Here is a 17,640-nt window from a genome sequence, read left to right as displayed (position 1 = left end):
AGGAGGACGGAAAGGGGCGCGGGACGGGTGGCCACAGGCCGGGGACGCCTGCGAGTAAGGCCTGTGGAGATCACCCCAGATTTTTTTTTTTTTAACCTTATGTGCTCATGAAAATAATTCTGAAAAACTACGTCCTGGTGCATTTTTAAGTTTTTTAGAGTTGCAAGGGACACTGTGGCGTCTTTAAACCCTCAGCTTTCCCAGGGCCTCCCTGTGAGCTGCTTCCTGAATTTTCCCTTTGTTTGGGCTGCAGCTTCTTCCTCTGGGGCAGAGCCTTATTGTGAGATCCTGGATAGGTCCTGGGAGAACTGACCTTACCAAGAATGGAGGTGACCTTGTGAAAAGGCAGAGGGGAGGCCTGAAGCTGAGGAGATGGCTTTGGGCAGGTCCCTGGGACAACCCTCCAGTCGTGGGTACTCAGCATGTTTTCTTTACATGGCTGAGCCTGACTGTATCCTTCCTGCGTCCAGCATGTACACCCCTCCCCATTCCTATGGAGGTGTGTGCTCTGGGATGAAAGTGACAGAAGTTCCTCTAGGGGGTGTGTGTAAGTAGTGTGTGTCCCCTTGCACTGCCCCATGGATTTGTGTGAGTGTAGGGACAGTCCTTCCGGACATTTCCCCCAGGGCAGCTGGTGCCCCAGTGACACGTATCTGCTCCAGCTTCATCCGGATCCCCCAGGGCAGGGCCTTAACACCCTCAGTGAGTCTCCTTGAGTATTTCCAAGCCTCTGCTCTCTCAAGCCTTATGCTGGAGACCCGCCCTGACTTGCATTACTCTGTTTGTCCTGGTAAGTGGCTGTCACCCTTCTCTCTGTCAGCAGCACTGCCTCTGGGATGGGCTTCCCCTACTGCTGTCATCAGGGCCCTGGACCAGAAATCTTTTCAGTTCCTCTTTAGCTTTACAACAGTAACAGAGGCTCCTCCTTCCAATTCATTCCTGAGTCTGTTAGGCACCTGCGATGGGTTTGAACTCTGGTAGGAATCTTGGCAACAAGCAGGATGGAGGCTGTTGCTTTGGTGGAATGGGGACTCAGCATCCTAATGAATAAACAGACAATTGGTAGGAGGGTGTGCTAGGGAGAAAATGCCCAGGGCAGTCAGAGAGAGTGGGGGTGGTTGGGTTGGGGGGGTGGTATGGGGGATGAGGAGGTGGGGGTGTGTGTGTGAGGTTTGCACTGACACCAGAAGGAACCAGAGAAAGAAGTCTTTTGCAAAACTGCAGAGAAGTGGAATGTTCTGGACTCGTAACTGCTTTTTACAGGTGATATTTATGCTCTTGGAATAGACCTGGTCCTGAGTTTCAGAGTAAAGTAAGTTAATGTGTGCCTGGGAAATTGAGAGCCATTCTTGTTTAATTAAAATATACCAAGAATCCCAGTAGCCCAGAGCATCTTGTGATGAACAGAATAGACGTGAAGACAGGAGGCGCGACATCTCGCTGGTATCGCTGATGCTGCTTTCAGTTGGCTGAACTCTCGCCTTGGTTCTCAAGGTAGGGGTGCCTGGCACCCTAGGGGACACCATACAAGCAGAAAGCCACCAACCCCAATTGGACCCAGACACAGGAACTGATGGAGGGGCCGGACTGGGAAGGGCTAAGTGGCTTCTCTGTGGTCTTCTGGGAAGTGGAGGAGTCGGGAAACTGGATAATGAGGGCTTGAATAATTCAGACTCGCTGGTATTTCTGCAGGTCTGTTGCCTTGGCAACTTGTACTCCTGGCCATCCCCGGTGAGAGCAGCTCCTGGCCCTGACTCTGGGCCATCAGAGCTTGTGCTCATCTGCCTGCCAGGGAGTGACCAGGGAGAGGGCCCTCAGGAGGCTTGGTTGTCCGTGGCCCTGCCCGCCCGCTGCCTTGCTGGCTGCATTTCCTCTTCTGTTAGAAGGTTGACGGTGCAGTCGGACTGTGGACGTGACTCTGTGACTCTGACAGTTTCCTAAGTTGAGGGCCCTGGGGGATGGGTGTTTGACCTCACCTGACTGACAGAGGTCATCTGGGTGTGACAAGGCATGGAGGGACATTTGGGCTAAATGTCTTGTCCAGTTCCAGGAGGCAGTGTTAGGAATGTGGGGTGCTGGGGTTTGATGGAACCATTGCAGGAAGTGTCTGTGGGTGAACTTCATGGCAGGCGTGATTCAGGCTCATCTTTAGGGGAGGCACCGCCAGGAGGGTCATGTGGTGGCCAGGCTGAGAAAAGGGAAGCATCTAAGTGAGGGTATTGGGAGAGTAGGGAGGGGCCCTGCAGACCCCAAGGCTCCCACAGTGTGTCTGGGGACATCAGAGAACCCTGTGCTGGGAATGCTGGCCCACTTTGCTGGGGCCCAAAAGAGCTGGGACAGGAGGGAAGAACCTTCAGGCTGGTCCCGCATGGGGACCCTGGGGGGAAGGACCCTGTAGGTCCAGGGGCCAGGAGGTGGGCCCGGCACAGCGCTGTGAACATCCTCAGAGGCACTGCCAGCTCTGGGTCCAGGGAGGCCCTGGTAGAAAGGGGCTGGAAAGCGTCACCTCCACTCGTTTGCCATGAGAGGCCTCTCTGCACTGTGTTCAAATGCTGGACATCAGGTACCACTGATCTGTGACCCATGTCAGGATTTCCCAGAGAGCCAAGACCGCCAGAGCCAGAGCAGCCAGAGGTTCTGCTCCTCTTTCTTCTCTGAGAAAAACATTAAGGGAGTTCCTGTTCCCTGCTCGCCTTTAAAAACTATGTATATATTGAGAATATGTGTACACTCTGTGTATTTAGAGCAGTTTTAGTTTACTGCTGTGCAGTGTTCCCACCGGTCCCTTCTTCCAGTGCCCCCACCTTCCTTGTCTGTCAGTGTTCCGTTTGTTACAGTCAAATGTCATTATCTCCCCGTCCGTAGTTTGCATTAGGGGTCATGCTTGCTGTGGTGCATTTTGTGGGTTTGGACAAACATACAATGGTATGTATTTGCCATTATAGCACCATACACAGGAGTTTCCCTGCCCTAAAAATCCTCTGTGCACGGCCTATGTGTCCCTTCACTTCCCCTAATCCCTGACAACTACTGATCTTTTTTTTCTTTAAATTGTCTCCATGGTTTTGTTTCTTCCGGAATGTCGTATAGGTGGAATCATACAGTGTGTGGTCTTCCCAGATTGGCTTCTTGGGCTCACTGAGGTGCTGTTTTCTCCACGTATTTTTATGGCTTGATAGTTCATTTCTTTTCAACACTAACAGTCTGTCGTTTGGATGAACCGAGTGAGGAAGGGCATCTTGGCTGCTTCCAAGTTTTGGCCACAATGAATAAAGCTGCTGTGCAGGTTTCTGTGTGGCCTAAGTGTTCAGTTCATTTGGGCTCATACTAGGGAGCCCCACTGCTGGATTGCACAGCGAGAGTCTACTTAGTCTTGGAAGAAACCCCCAAACTGTCTAATAAATGTCTGTTCTGTTTTACATCCCGCCAGCTGTGGAGGGACATACCTGTTACTCCACGTCCTCCCCAGCATTTGGTTGGCAGGGTTCTGGGTTTTGGCCATTCTAATAGGGGGGGTGTACGGTGGTGTCTCACTGTTTGAACTTGCATTTGCCTGATGCTGTATGACGTGAAGCATCTTTTCCTGTGCTTGTTTGCCACCTGTATATCTTCCTGGCTGAGGTGTCTCTTAGGGTCTTTGGCTCATTTTTTAATAAAGTTGTTGTTTTCTTATTGCTGAGTTGTAAGAGTTCTTTGCATATTTTAGATACAAGTTCTGTATCCGGTACATGTTCTGTGAACATTTTTTTCCAGCCTGTGATTTGTCTTCTCTTCATCCTGATGTCTTTTAAGTATTTGATGTAGAAATGGTGATAAATGGCAAGATAGGAGACCTCACGAACTAGAGCTAAAGAAATCACTAGGCTTGGGCACAGTGACTCACACCTGTAACCCCAGCACTCTGGGAGGCCAACGTGGTGGATTGCTTTAACTCAGGAGTTCAAGACCAGCCTGAGCACAAGAGACACCTTGTCTCTACTAACAATAGAAAAACTAGCTGGGCGTGGTGGTGGGTGCCTGTAGTGTCAGCTACTTGGGAGGCTGAGGCGGGAGGATCAGTTGAGCCCGAGAGTATGAGGTTGCTGTGAGCTATGATGCAACGGCACTCTAGCCTGGGTGACAGAGTGAGATTCTATCTCAAAAAATATAAACAAATAAAAGAAATCACCAGGTAACTTTGACATTAACTGAAGGTTGAAAGTGTTAAGTTTCTTGATAGACTATAAATAACTTCCAGGAGAAATCTCAGCCCTAAACCACCCTAAACCACTAACCTCAAGTTCCCTTCAGATTTTCCAGCATTTATGAGGGGCCATCAGTTGTGTAGACGCTGAGTTGCCCCAGATACCAAGACACTTAAACACTGGGGTGTGCTGAGAGTACCTAGATACATGTGTTATTTAATTTAGGCCTACAAGGTAGGAATGTCCCCCCATTTTGTGGTTGCAGGAACCAACCTTGCCCAGTAGCCACTTCATGGTAATTTAGACCAGTGATTCTCAGCCAGGGTGCTTCTGACCACCAGGGGACATGGGCAGTGTCTGGAAACACTTTTGGTGATTGTGCCTGAGACTGGGGTGCCCCTGGTATCAGCAGGTTGGAGTCCAGGGAGGCCAGTGGGCAGCTTTCAGTGCCCACTGCAAGGCAGCATCGGACCCCGGAGCTGGGCAGCAGCACTGAGGTGGAGAAACTGATGTTTCTTTCTTTCTTTCTGTTTTTTTTTTGAGACGGGATATCACTCTGTTGCCCAGGTAGAGTGCGGTGGTGTCTTCATAACTCACAGCAACCTCCAACTCCTGGGTTCAAGCAGTCCTCCTGCCTCACCCTCCTGAGTAGTTTGGGGTGGGGGGGAACTTACTGAAAATCCTCTTTCTGGCTGATAGGATGTGGGTGGCTTAGTGACGTTTCCTTTGATTATTATTCTGCTTATAATCCTCAAATCCAAAATTCCTCACTGTGTGTTGCCCCGATGCATTCTGTTGTCCCAGGGAACACAGTTGCCTGTACAGCACTGGGCTCTTGTCTGGTCACCCTGCAAGAATCTCCCAGAAACTTCGCTTCAGGAAAAGGGAAAGGTGACACTTGGCCTAACGAGAGAGATTAATACCTAGCTTTTTTGCCTGGGGTTGGGGGGGTGGGTGGCTCTTCTGAGGAACAGCTGGGTCTTCAGCGGTTCTCCCAGCAATTTGGTTACAAATCTCCCAGGAGGGCTCGGCTCCTATAGCTCAACCAGCTAAGGCGCCAGCCACGTACACCTAAGGTGGCGGGTTCGGATCCCCAGCCCGGACCCGCCAAACAACAATGACGGCTGCAACCAAAAAATAGCCAAATAGCCGGGCGTTGTGGCGGGCGCCTGTGGTCTCAGCTACTTGGGAGGCGGAGGCAGGAGACTCGCTTGAGCCCAGGAGTTGGAGGTTGCTGTGAGCTGTAATGCCACGGCACTCTACCCAGGGGGACAGCTTGAGGCTCTGTCTCAAAAAAAAAAAAAAAAAAAAAAATCTCCCAGGAGAATCCAATCACCTTGGCAACCCCATGAGTTCTGCATTGAATTCCTGTCTCACCTCCGTGGCATTAATATTTATCACACGTCCTGAAGTTACTTACCACCGTGCTCCCTGTCCAGTCATTGGAATAATTAAGGGATGTTCAGTCGGTGTAAGTGAGTCCACACCTGCTGTGAGTGGTTTTAAAGTGCTCGGCTTGATTCCTCCCTGCTGTGGTTGGCAAAGGGCAGGTACCTTATCTCACTATTTTCTTCTTTTGAAATATATGGTTCCATCACAAAAGGTAGATGCCAAGAAAACCTATTTTTACCTTTCTGCACTAGCTGCACATGTTACTTCTTAGCTCTCAGGTGAAAAATTGGTTTATCTCCTAATAGGTATATTTGCTATTTATTACCTTACATTGAGGCTGAGGAGTGAGCCCTGGAATATATTAGTAACATGGATCGAACCAGGGGTGTTAATCTCCGGATCTACCATAATTGCTCTTGGGGTGAAAGACTGCAGACAGAATGCCATCGATCCTGGCAGTTTCTGCTGGCTTCTGCATCATTGAGAGACTTCACAGTGATGCGGGCTCAAATGAGAGATTTCCTTTCATTACAAGGAAAAAGGGAATAGCAGTTTCTGGCATCACCAGTTTCTGGGTCTTCCAGCATCTGAGGAATAACTTGCTCAGCTCTGGGAAACCCCAGAGCCTTGTAAATTTCTGCCTACTCTGATGCTCAGACTAAAAGCCTCTTTGCCCTGGGAACAAACCCCCTTGGAGGCTGCATGTTTTAATGCTTCAGGGCCTCATTTCTTCACTTGTACTGTTGGGAAGTCTGGGGCAGATGCCGGCTGTGTGCCTAAGCTGGTGAGTTCCCCCAACCCTCAGATATTCATGCTTGTAGCCCCAGCTACTCCAAGGCTGAATGGGAGGATTGTTGGAGGCCAAAAGTTCAAGATGAGTTTGGACAATGTAGTGAGACCCTGTCTCTAAAAAATCTTTTTTCAAGTGTTTAAATGAAACAAAGCAAACCCTCGTCCCCAACTAAAGTTACAGGAATCCTTTAAGCTATTTGCATTGAGGAGTGCTAATATCTTCTTGAAGCAGGACCTGTAGACTAGCAGTTTGCATTTTCAGAGCAGCAGGGGTTTCTGGGTGCTGCATGCCTGGGATGTGAGACCAGCCTCAGGAGGCACCTTCCCCAGCAGGCTGAGGAATCAGAGAGCATGAGGCAGACTCGGAGAGTTTCTTAGGTTGCTCCTCAGGAGTTAGGCTCAATGATCCTCCTGTCCCAGCCTCCTGAGTAGCTCCAGGTACCTGCTGCTGTGCCTGGCTCTTGAGGAACATCTTGTCAAGGCTTAATTTGAAGTGTCTTCATCCATCTCTTATTTCTGTTTTTGAAAATTCATATGGCTGACCCTTGAACACGGGGATATTTTGGGCCTCCTTGAAGCCAAAAACTAGAATTTAATTTTTGACTCCCCTCAAACTTTACTATTAATAGCCTACTGTTGACAGGAAGCCTTACCAATAACATGATGATCAATGAGCACATATTCTGCCTGTTATCTGTATTCTGTACTGTATTCTTATAGAGTGAGAGAAAAGAAAATGTTACTAAGAAACCTAAAGGAAGAGAAGACTCATGTGCAGTAGCGTCTGTGTCTGTCCACAGCATGTGTTTACATTGTCTGTTTACAAGGCGAATCTGAGGTGTGGCAGCTACAGCTGCAGCCCTCAACCCACCAAGCATTTCGGCGTTTTCTTGTAATGTCATGACTTTTCATTGCTTTGTGGGAGCATTCCCAGTGTCACTGGTGGCACTTTGTCTGGGTCCCCTAGTATTATTCAGGGCTTATGGTATTGAACTAAACATGGGAGATCTGAAAGAGATCACTCTTCAGTGCAATTTGCAACTTCCTGGAGAGAACTTGTCACACAGAGATAATTCGTGTCACATGAGGGGCTTCAAGGCTTTTTAACACATTAACTGCCAGGTGAGTTGTATTTAACTTATGCTCGTTTTGATTCTGGGGCCTTGTGAAACATATATAACTCACAGGTCTGTTGACCTATCTTGACCTAAAAAAACACCACTGCTCCAAGGGGGAAAACAATTTTTTTTGTCGCCTGGCAGTCAGTGCGTTAAGTAGATACTTGTTACACTTGAGCTCAACACAGTAGCAAGAGGAGGTGGCAATGAACTTATTACAGTCGGACAGCAGGGACTACAGTTAATTTTATGCAATTATGATTTAACACCACGTCTTTATGCCTCTTCACATTTCCGTCAACTGCAAATGTCCAGTCTATGTGTGTGTGTGTGTGTGTGTGTAAGTTTTGATAGATTTTTGCTTTCTTTAACACATTTGCATATTTTATGGTGGTGCCTGATAAAATAGACTCATATCTACATATATTTTATTTGATACATTTATGATACACCTAAATTTTTCTTAATTTTTTTTTATATTTCTTGACCATATGTTCTGGCTACATTTTTTTTTCCAAACTGTCACAAATCTCCAAAAAAAAAATCCAACATATTTATTGAATAAAAATCTGCTTCTAAAGCAGTAGTTCTCAAGCTTCCTAATGCCATGACCGTTTATTACAGACCCTCATGTTGGGGTGACCCCCGACCATAAAATTATTTTCGTTGCTACTTCATAACTATAATTTTGCTACTGTTATGAATTGTCATGTAAATATCTGATATGCAGGATGGTCTTAGGCAACCCCAGTGAAAGGGTCGTTCGACCCCTAAAGGGGTCGTGACCCACAGGTTGAGAACTGCTGCTGTAGAGGGATCTACATGGTTCAAACCCATGTTGTTCAGAGGTAAACTATATTGTCTTTAAAAGTAAGACCTGAACCAATCCTTACTTGATATGTACAAGTGTAACAGAAAACCATCTGATAAGTGAGGGAAAGAGTTAAAAGAAGATTATAAAAACAAATAAATAAATAAACCAAGGGTGGTGCCTGTGGCTCAAAGGAGTGGAGCGCCGGCCCCATGTGCCGGAGGTGGTGGGTTCAGGCCGACCTTGGCCAAAAAACTGCCAATAAATAAATAAATAAACCAGAAAGGAGTCTACAGTAATCACAGTATGGCCAGGACTTTTGGGCATTTCTGGCGACCTAGGATTGTGCTGAAATAAACACTTTATGCATTGTTGTTCTCACCAGGGGGGAGGGGGGACGGATTATATACTGATTCCATTTTGCAGATGAGCAAACAGGCTCAGTGAGGCAGAGGTCACCCCACTAGCAAGTGAGATTTAATTCCTGGCAGTCTGGCAGTTAACCTGACCCTGCTAAACTAGGAGAATGATTCAGCCATGAGAGCGCTTCCCAGCTGGCTCCTGGTAAAGCGATACTGGTCCTGGTCTTGGAGCTGCACCTGCTCCAGAGTTGGGAAGATGCACCAGAGGAGACAAATTAGATCCACTTTGTGCTGAGTGAGCTGGTTGGCATTTATAGAAAGGAGATGGAAGCCCAGTAGCCTCGAGCTGCTCCAGGACCAAGTCCAGAGTCTCACTGGCTGCCCAGCACCCTCTGAGCCCCTGCTCCCACCCGCTTCTCTCCCTCAGCTTCTCCCGGGGGGTCTTCATTCACGTCCTGTGGGTCCTGCCATCTTCCTTAGCTCAGAGCCCTCACTCGCGCTGCTCTCTCCCCTCTAGCAACTTTCTGGTTTAACTGTGGTAAGTCCAGTGGGGTTGGGGCTCCTTTGTCCCCACTTGCACTGTCCTGTCTGTCATTCCTCCTGGGCTGTTGGCTTGGTGCCTGTTTTCCTGCTAGCCTGGGCCCCTGCGGTGCAGTGAGCCTTGCCGTTTCACTGCAGACAGTGATGAGAAATGCTTTTCAGCCACTTAAAGTGACCTTCATGTATTTGCCCAGTAAGAGTCTGGGACTGGGGCCAGGCCACTGATCTTGGGGCCAAACTGCATGGGTTCTGTCTGGGACTCTGACCTTGAGGGAGATACTTCCCCATCCTGGGCCTCCGCCCCTCTTCTGTAAAGAGTACTTAACTCTCAGGGTCACTAGGGAGTTGAGTTATTAAGTGAAATGACGTAATTAAAACCAGGCTTGGTCACATCATTGAGTGGGAGAAAACATTTGCAAAATACACGTCTGATAAAAAATGGTCCAGGAGACGTGAAGAATGCCTACAACTCAATAAAAAAAAAAGACAGCTCAGGGAAAGAATAGAATAAAAGGCTTGAACGGACGCTTCGCCACAGATAGGTGGCCTCTGTGCATCTGGGAAATGCAGATTAGAAGCTGCAGACCTGCTAACAGCTGAGAGGCTGATACCACCAAAGGCTGCTTCTCCTTTCAGCCAGTGGGATGCACAGGGGTGTAGCCACTTAGGAGGTCAGTTTGGTAGTTTCTTTTAAAAGTAAGCACTCATCCTCTCTGTGACCCAGCAGTTCCAACCTGGATATTGTTACTTGAGTGGAAACCTATCAGAATACTTGGATAAGAGCTAGAACGTGGAAATCACCCGAGTGTCCATCAGCAAGTGGATGGATGTGTGGACAGCGATGCTTTTCACAGACAGTACCACTGGGCAATGACGAGGAACAAGGTGCTGGGACGCGAAACCACACACAACTCTCACAACCAGAGCTAACGCAGCCAGACCTGGGAGAGGCAGACCTCAGGACATGCTCTGTGATTTAATTTCTATGCTGTTCCCCGCCAGACAAGACTAATAAGACCTGGGCGGGGGTGGTTAATGGACATAGTCGGAACATACAATGAGACCATCAAGACGTTTGGACAGTTGTTTTCTTTCAAGAAAACTTGAGAGAGACAAGTCTGGGCTGTCGTTCTGACTGGTCCAATTGAGCCTTTGCGGAGAAGGGAAGGGGAGGCCCGCCACCCTGGGAGCGGGCTGCTGCTGCTGCTGCTTTCTCGAGAATGCCTCTACTTTGTTAGGAGAGAGAGTGTTTTAGTTAACATTTATCTAGAAAACATATTATTAGTATAATGAGATTTTAATGATTTGTAAGTCTGTTGGAGCAGCACACAGAGAATTTCAATCTTATTGTATGCAGCTGGGTATTGTTTTTACTTTATTTATTTTTTTGCTTGGGCATGTTTCTATAATTATTATTTAGTTTTTCCATTCATAAAGCCCTGCTTTTATGCTGGTTCTTGATTTTTTAGTTTAAAGGATCTCTTGAGGGAAAAAAGAGTATTCTTTTTGTAAACACTTAACTGCTCCGTCAGAGCCAGAGTGCGGGTGCTGTTACAGAGGACACCAAGTTTGGTTAAGGTTGACACCTGGTTTCTTGCTCAGGGTCACCATGTAGAGGAAATACCCAGATGTCCGCTGCCTGAGGAATGGGCAAAGAAAATGCGGTATGTCCATATAGTGGAATACTATTCAGCCACAAAAAAGAATGAAGAATTTGTACACGCTACAACATGGATGGACCTTGAAAACATTATGCTAAGTCAGGGAATCCAGTTGCAAAAGGACAAATGCTGTGTAATGTGTCACACTGTGTTCATCACATAATGTGTTCCATTTATGCGAAATACTCAGAAGGGGCAAACTGATGGACAGGAAAGTGGATGAGTGGTTACAGGGGCTGGGGGAGGGAGAACGACCCCTAATGGGTGTGACGTTTCTCGTCAGCTTGATGACCGTGTCTCTGTTTTGATTGTGGTGATGGTTGCACAGCTCTTGAGTACACCAAAAGTCATTGATTTGTAGATTTCAGAAGGACACATTGTATGGAATATGAATTCCACCGCAATGAAGCTGGTAAAAAACATAGTATGTTGCTGAAAGTGGGAGCTCAGAGCTTGTCTGATTTCTTTCTCCAATTGTAAATCAGTTTTCTGGCCCGGCACGGTGGCTCACGCCTATAATCCTAGCACTCGGGAGGCTGAGTTTGGAGGATTGCTTGAGCTCAGGAGTTCGAGACCAGCCTGAGCTAGAGTGAGACCCCGTCTCTAAAAAAGAAAAAAAACCAAAACAAATGAAAAAGTAAATCTATTTTCCTTGCGTATTTTCCAAGGTGGCATCCTTAATGTCTGGTAAGGATGGGGGGATCCCAGGCAGACGTGGGATTCTTGGGTCTGCCTTCCCCTTCTGAACTTCTCAGTCACTGACCCAGCAGCAGTGGCAGCTGTTATATATCAAGGGCTGGCACTGACCAGAGGCTTGCTTTGCACCCAACGTAGGTTGTCTTGTCTGATCAAGGCTGTGAGATTTTGAGGCAGGTGCAATAATATCCTTACTGGGCAAGTGAGGGTGGGAACCCCCAGAAATTGTGTGCACCAGTCTGCCTGGTCTCATATACTTTGGAAGGAGACTTTGATCCAAACCTCTGAACAGAGACAGTGGCTGTTCAATTCACCTTTTGTTTTCATAAAATAACATTTTCATAAAAATCTCCATTAAAACATACACTTATCTATCCCCCCATATCCATACATAAAACTCACATGAACTAATATCTTACTGCATGGTGGCTCACCCTGTAATCCTACATCTCTGGGAGGCTGAGGTGGGAGGATCATTTGCTGCCAGGAGTTTGAGACCAGCCAGGGCAAGAGCAAGACCCTGCTTCTATTAAAAAAATAGAAAAACTAGCTGGGTGTTTTGGCGAGGTGGAGTCCCAGCTACTCAGGAGGCTGAGGCAGGAGGATTGCTTCAGCTCAGGAGTTTGAGGTTGCTGTGAGCTATGATTATACCAGGGCACTCTATCCTGGGTAACTGAGTGAGACTCTGTCTCAAAAAAAAAAAAAAAAAAAAAAAGAAAGAAAAAAAGAAAGAAGAAACATACATACATATCTGTGTGCGTGTGTGTGTGTGTGTGTGTATCTTACTGTAAGTGAAGCACACTGACATCTCCTTTTTTTTTGCAGTTTTTGGCCAGGGCTGGGTTTGAACCCGCCACCTCTGGCATATGGGGCCGGCGCCTACTCCTTTGAGCCACAGGCACGCTGCCCGACATCTCCTTTCTACTGCTCTGTTCCATCTCCCTGAGAAATGTGCTGGCACAGCCCAATACACTGATTTCTTTTTTTAAAAATTATTTTATTTATTTTTTTAGAGACAGAGTCTCACTTTATCACCTTCAGTAGAGTGCCATGGTGTCACACAGCTCACAGCAACCTCCAACTCCTAGGCCTAGGTTATTGATTCTCTTGCCTCAGCCTCCCAAGTAGCTGAGACTACAGGCGCCCGCCAGAACGCCTGGCTATTTTTTGTTGCAGTTTGGCCAGAGCTGGGTTTGAACCCACCACCCTCAGTATATGGGGCTAGGGCCCTACCAGCTGAGCCACAGGTGCTGCCCTAGTACACTGATTCCTTGACCCACTAGGGGGGCCAAGAAATGTTTTAAGTGTTTCTAGGAGAGGTGTGGGAGGAAAAACGAGTTGGTGGGTGTTGAGGAACCCAGGTGCATTCCGAGAGTATTGCTGCTGGGTCTTGGTTATTCATCCATCTCTTGGCCTTGACACGTGGTCATTGGTGCCACGTGTTTATCAAGTCCCCTGAGAGCAGGTGCCAGGCTAGGAGTTGGGGACCTAGTGCGTAGCCCGGCCTTAGATGTTGCTTCCTGCTCTGGCCTGTCGGCCCCTCCCATGACTCTTGTGTCCATCTTGCTGTCTCTGTTTGTGCCCATGGAATGGTCTTGGCGTCTTTGCTGAAGGTCAGTTCACCATTGATGTGCGGCTGCCCTTTGGGCTCTCCACTCAGTTCCACTGGTCTGCACGTCTGTCCTTATGCCAGTTCCAGGCTGAAGCTGGTACTGAGGCTTTGTAGTAAGTTTTGAAATTGGCAAATGTCACTCCTCTCCTTTGTTCTTCAGGATTTTGGCTATTGGGATCCCTGGAGATTCTGTACAGAGTTCAGCGTGGGTCTTTTCTATCTCTGTAAGAGTGTACCATTACTTTGGGTTGTGTTTCATCCTAACAACATTATGTCCTCCTGTCAGTGAACATAGGGATACCACCGTATGAAGTCTTTAATTTCCCTTCACAGTGCTCTGCGACTTTCTGTGTATAAGGTTCTCGGCTCCCTGGCAGGTTTAGGCCTCTGGAGGCTGTCGTGAGTGGGACTGTTTTCTGTGCCGCGTTCCTGCACTGCAGGGCCCCATGTCACCCGCTTGCCCAGTTCTAGCCTTTTTCTTGAAGGGAGTCAGGAGTGTGCTAATTTGGAATGGGGCCTTCTCGCATGACAGGGCCCTCCTCAGTGCTGGGAGACCAGTCACTAGCCTGGCCGTCACTTGCCAGAGGACCCTACACCTCACCCTCATTGTGGGATGTCACTGACTCCCAGTGGGAGTTTGAGCATCTGGCTGTGCTTGGCTGATGGGACCCAAGTATTTGCAGAGCCCATTCTCCCTGAGGGGCCCACGGCAAGCTCTCCTGTGACCACCTGGCATGTCTGATAGAGACTCGGGTCTGGGTTCAAGGAACAGGGCCCCTGGCAATGATGGAGCCGCACAGTCTGGTCTTCATGATGAGTTACTGCCTTACCCAGCCCCCTGGATGTCCCCGAATCAAAGAGACATGTGGGGCACTCCTTGCCCCCGTAGAATTAGCCACAGTGATGTGCTGACCATGGAAAGGCCTGCAGATTCTAACCCTAACCTGCGAGGTCTCCCCGGCAGGTGTGTGACTGCTGGCTGGACATGGCATGGGCTGGGGACTGGGTCTTGAGGCTGGGTCTGGAGGCTGACTGGGTGGCGCCTTGGGCTGTTATCAGTGGGGGAGAGAGAGCAGCCTGGTGTCCAGATGGTACAGAGGATAAGCGGGTTCTGCGGGAAGGGCTGGAACTGTCCCCACGGGGTGGGGGCTGGGCTGCTGTTTCTTCTTCTCTCCTGCTGCTAGCAGTTGCTGGGGCTTCCTGTGAGCCAGTCCCCTCCTCAGGGCTCATGAGCTGACCTGCTGGTTGTCACAGCAGCCCTGTGGGGTGGCTCTGTTGTGGCCCCACTTCACAAATGCAGAACCAACTTCAAGGACAATGAGGAGAGGCGTTGTGCCCTGGGGCCCAGGGCCTGGGGCTGGGATACACTTTGAGCCTGTGCCCCCAGCCCCTGAGCCACTCTCTCTCGGCCTCCTTACCCTGAGTGGGCCACTGTCACCTTCTGCCTCAGCTTCCTCATCTGCATGGGGGGCACGAGGAGTCCTCTGCACCCCCCACCCCACAGCTCCCTGGGGACAGTGCTGGGGAAGCACAGGGAGATACTTGAGAGCCCAAGGCCAGGCCAGGCCACTAATGCAGCCTGAGGGGCAGGGCACGGCTGGGCACGGGCATCCCCAGCTTCTCTCTGGCCCTGACCACGGTGATGGGGGTGGCATCGTCCTGTCAGGTTAAGGACCAGCAACAGGGCTGGCCTGTCCTCCTTTCTGGGCCTCTTCTTCCAAGTTTGTTTACTGTTAAAGACAGTTTGCAGGGTAGATGGCCCAGGGCATCCATGACAAGAGGAGGCAGTCCTGGGAATCTGAGGAGGACCCTCAGTGCTGGGAGGGGCCCCTGTTTCGAGCACAGCATGGCCCTTCCGGTGGCTTCTCATCATGAGTGTCCCTCTCCTGTGATTATTCAGGGCACCCTGTACCCCAGGGGTGCAGCTACTCCCAAGATCGTTCCCTTGCTAGGAACCCAAGAAACAAAAACAATGCCCTCCCCCATTCAGAACAAACACCAGGGCCTGGGCATTGCATTGATTGACTGGGGTAGGAGTCAGAAGAAATTCCATCTTCAGCCCCACATGGAGGAAATGCCTTAGCTTTGAGTGGGCAGCAGCACTGCTCAGGATTACTGAGGTGGTAAGTGACAGAAACTCAAGGTCATTATTATTTTAAGCACAAGGCTGTGGCTCAGGTGATGGCTTCTTAGTTTCTTAGAGCTGCCATAGCAAAGTACCAAAAACTATGTAGCTTAAAACAACAGAAATTGATTGTCCCAAATCAAGATTTTGTCAGGGCCGCGTTCCCTCTGAAGGCTCTAGGGCGGATCCATCCTGATACCGTAGCTCCTGGTGTCTGCAGGCAGTCTCGAGCTCATAGGGGTGTCACTCGAGTCCCACGGCCACGTTCTCCCTGTGTCGAGTCCAAACCACGTTTCCTCTCTCTCTCATGTCACCCAAGCTGAACTTGAGCTCCTGGGCGCAAGAGATCCTCCTGCCTTAGCTTCCTGAGTAGTTGGGGCTGCAGGTGCCTGCGACAACGCCCTGCTAGAATCTCTCCTTTTTATGAGGACAGCAGTCATATTGGGAAGGGCCACCCCCATGACCTCATTTTAACCCCCCATGACCTCATTTTAACTTGATCACCTCTGTGAGATCCTGTTTCCAGATAAAGTCACATTCTGAGGTGCTGGGGGCTTTAACTCCAATACTCCAATATATCTTTTTTTGGGGGGGGATGGTAGTTCAGCCTGTCACTGTAATGAAGCCCCAGAAATGGCAGGGAAGGAGTTGGCCTCAGGGTATCTTGACCCAGGAATTTGGTGTTGGTGTGACCCTTTACCTGTGTGTGTGGGCAGTTGGGGACTAGGCACACATCCCTCAGTATCTTCAGGTGGGGTGACTCTCCCCCTTCAGAGTCAGCCCCAGAATGACAGATGTGGGGGGCTGGGTCTCATAGGCACCCCAGTCCCATCCTGTCTCAGGACAACCTGTGCTTGACTGTTCCTCTCAGGACTAGGGGGTGCAGGGGGTGGCCCCCAGGTGGAGTGGAGGACAGGGTTCTTGTAGGTGACACAAGGGGTACACACACCACGGGGAGCAGAGGGCAGTGGCATGGAATGCACCGTCTAACTCCCCTCAGGCCTGCAGGGAGGCAAGGCCACAGCCTTCTCCAGGCTGGTGTTGGGGCCTGACCGCCCTCAGTGCTCAGGACTGACCACTCAGGACTGACCACTCCTAGCTTGTTGAGCAAACCACTGGACTCCCTTATTTCTCTACTTAACCGCTTCTAGGTATTCATTAAGTGGAGAACGCTAATGACTATGTGGACGCATCTTTTTCGGGACCAGGAACCCTCCAAGGCTGGAGCTTTGGCTCTGTTTTTCCTGTGAAGGGAAGGATGCTTAGCGCCCACCAGAGAGCAGAGCGGCAGGCCAGGCTCTGCGCTCTGTGGACTGTGCCACCCCCCCCCAAATGAGTCCCATTTTACAGATGAGGAAACTGAGGCCCCAAGAAGAAGGAGAAACCATGAAGGTTTCTGTGGGCGTCAGGGTGAATCAGTGCCAAAAGGAATGATCCTAACTGTGAGCTAGAGAGGTGATCAGCAAACCAGGGGCCCTCCCCCCAATTCCCTTTTTTCATTTCAGGCAATAACAAGAATCAAAAGTCCATTTCCCAGGTTTAGGTCCTGTCTGATTAAATTTGGTTGTTGCTTCACTCTTTTTATTGGGCATAAAAATATCCATCTAGTGACGACATGAGTGGAGGACAAGCTGAGCGCAGGCTGTGTCCCCGAGGTCTATTGGATCCCTCCGGCGGTAAGAGCCCCTTTGAGGCAGCATTTCCACGCTGCTGTAGCCCTGTTTATTGGTTTTTATTTTCCTTGGTATTGGAGTGATCTAATTTTAAGCACTATTTCTGAGCACGTTGCAAGGAGCTCAGGGCCTGTGGCAACCCTAGAGATCCTAGCTGGAAATCAAACTCGGATTGGCAGTTCATTCCTGTTAAAGGCAGGAGACCTCTGCCCAGAGCAGGCCCTTTGGGGGCTGAGCCATCCAGAACATGGTGTGGGTGGATTGTACTGACAGTGCAGTCTGGGTCTCAGCCCGTCCACCTCTGCGTGGCTCTGGTGGGGAGGGTGTCTTGATGCCCCCTTCATGAATAAGCGCTACACCAACTGTGACTTGAGTTTTGTATGTTGGGCACTCAGTGCCCTGGAATGTGCCTGAACTCAGTGTCACTTGCCCGTTGTGGTGACATAGTCTGGGTAGGGTTGCTCCAACCAGACTTGGTTCTGCCTGTGGTCAGATTAACAGGCCTGCTCTCCCACCTCCTGATGGGGAGCATGGTGTCTCGTGGGCTGCTCCCATGTCCTGCTGTCATTCACTTATGCTTTTCCAGATACAGGCTGTGAATTTAAGTACAAATTCCTTTCCCCACATCTCAGTTGTTATCTACGGCAAAAGCTGCCAAACTTGTACTGCAAAGG

The 17,640-nt window shown here is 49.4% G+C and overlaps 1 protein-coding gene across 1 annotated transcript in view; it reads left to right on the top strand.

The window, feature by feature from the left end:
* The window catches only part of PARVB (parvin beta), a 96,360-nt gene that overhangs the window by 564 nt on the left and 78,156 nt on the right, over nucleotides 1–17,640 (top strand). The window lies entirely within an intron of this gene.

The sequence above is a fragment of the Otolemur garnettii genome, unplaced genomic scaffold (genome assembly GCF_000181295.1).
Source record: "Otolemur garnettii isolate 467f Iridium unplaced genomic scaffold, OtoGar3 scaffold00007, whole genome shotgun sequence".
Lineage (NCBI taxonomy): Eukaryota > Metazoa > Chordata > Mammalia > Primates > Galagidae > Otolemur > Otolemur garnettii.
This window is presented reverse-complemented; position numbering and strand designations above follow the sequence as displayed.